The sequence below is a fragment of the Halyomorpha halys genome, unplaced genomic scaffold, assembly GCF_000696795.3.
Source record: "Halyomorpha halys isolate HHAL.00 unplaced genomic scaffold, Hhal_1.1 Scaffold5.1, whole genome shotgun sequence".
Classification (NCBI taxonomy): Eukaryota; Metazoa; Arthropoda; class Insecta; order Hemiptera; family Pentatomidae; genus Halyomorpha; species Halyomorpha halys.
In genome coordinates, this window is record NW_027106871.1 from 1332821 (window position 1) to 1335137 (window position 2317).

Genomic DNA, 2317 nt, shown 5'->3' on the forward strand with positions numbered 1-2317 from the left:
ACTTATGTTTTTGTTTTCCTTATGTAACTATGTGTTTGTATCTTTTTTAGCCCTGACGAAGCCCTGCAACGTGGGGCGAAACGTTGGCTCATTAAAATAGTATAATTCTACTATTTGAGTTTTTTTAACCGCACCCGGACCATATTCCTTTCATCTTTCCACACGGTCAATCAACATCTTCCAGTATGAACATTTTATATTTGAATCGATTGCCATTGAATAGAATGTAGATAATGACGACAGAAAAAAACTCGAATTTTAAATGTGACATTTTTTTTTGTGATAGGAATGGGTTTTGTGGTCAGCAACCAAAATTTAACATACAGAATATTAATTTAATTTTACTGTATAGTAATTGTAATTAAACTAAAACGTTTTGGTCGAAAGTTAATAAACCATTAAATTGGAAATATCGAGCTAATTAGCTTTAAAAATGAGGAGGCGAGTAGCATAGTGAGTAAAAGTGCTATTAGTTGGGTAAAAAAATCAGGCGGTCGAGAATGATCTATGGCTGAATCACTTATACATCATATACAACCATTGTTGAAGAAACATTGGTACCTCTTACGAAGTACTAAACTTTTAATCCCCCATGTGTCGTAGCAGTATAGGTTTTTAATTCTAGGTATCACAAAAGATATATCAGCTACACCAATATCCTTATGTATGAATTTTTGAATTAAGTATATTATATTCCCTAAAGAAAATGTTCAAAATTTGTAAAAATGATTATAAAGGTAATTTTATAGTGATTAACTAAATGGAGACATTTATATAAAATTATTTCATTTTTAGTTGAAAATTAGCCAGAACTTCTGAAGCACATTGAACTTAAGAAAGAGTTGCTTTAAAGGTATTAATTTGAGCTGGACGAGAGATGCCAACCCAGCCACAATTTACATAAATCATCTCATTTCTCAGCCTAATCTCCCTACTTCTTATCTTCTCAAGTTCAACTTTCGTCGGAGTTCCCTCCTTATGAGTTATTCATTTTTGCAAGTCAGAAAAGTCCTAACAGTTCATCTCACTCACTCAAGACTTCCTCGACACCATTTTCCTTACTGAGGTGGTAAGGTATCCTATTCCTATCGTGGGTCAAAAAATTATTCTTAAAAACCTGCAAGGTGCAATAAAGTAGAGAAAAAAATTGGGGTGAATTATTCTTCTCACTAAACTAACAATCAAATAGTTTGCATCTGAAAAATTCGATAGTAATATAATTCATAGAACAGTGTTTTTGTCCATATTAATTTTAGTGATATTGTTAAGTTAATTATAAAATATTGATTGAATTTAAAATTTCAGCTCTCTATTCATTTAAATTAACATAATATGAGTCTTTCTCTCTCCACATTTCCTTTGAATCCGCTTCTATCTTTCTGATAGTACCTTTAAAGTAAATCATAAGCCTAGCCTTATAATGGCCTGTATAACCTCGTTACAGATACCTTCATCACAAAAACTTTATTTTCTTCAATATAATAATTCCTCAAATAAGGTAGCTTGCACTATCAACAGACGCGTCAAATGGTATGAAAATAAAACCAACGACTTAAAAGCATATTTATCTAGCTTTGATAAAATATAATATTATTCTCAAGATGCGAACTCATTTTATTCAAAGGATGCATGAAAGTATGTCTGAAACTGGACTAATGATCACTATTGAATCATTTAATAATCAAAAATTTCTATCTAAGCAACCATGGTTTGATGGAGATTGTAGAAATTATTTCAGATTGATAGTACAACATGAGATTACACCATTAATTACAGAATTGAATACGCCTTAATTTTGGATAAGGTTTTTATAATAGGTTTTAGGCGCAAGAAACTAATAAAAGAGAGATATGAGCGTTACACCATTTTAATGTATTAGTGAAAGCGTGGGATTCACTCTGGCGTCCACTTTAAGTACACAATGTTTATTGGCAGACGTGTTTCTTTTAACCCTTTTTTTAAGTCTATATTTGAATGTAAGTCTCGTGCAGTATGAAATAACACTATGGTGGGATACAGCTGGTATTTTGGCAGGCACCAATTATAATTTTTTTTTTTTTGTTTTTTAAATTATTTATTTAATGTAATTTACAACTGTACAAAATAATACAATAGGTAAATATGTAGTTTGTTCCATATACACTTGAGAATCTTGGGAAGGAACCACCCATTGGTGGTACGTCAAACATTAATTTAAATTAGAAGGTCCCGTGGTCATCTTCTTTTCAGACGCCTTGGAGGATTATCAGGGATTGTTAAGGATGAAAGATTAAGAATTAATGGGTTAGGATGGTTAAGGAGTTTGGAATGAAAAGAC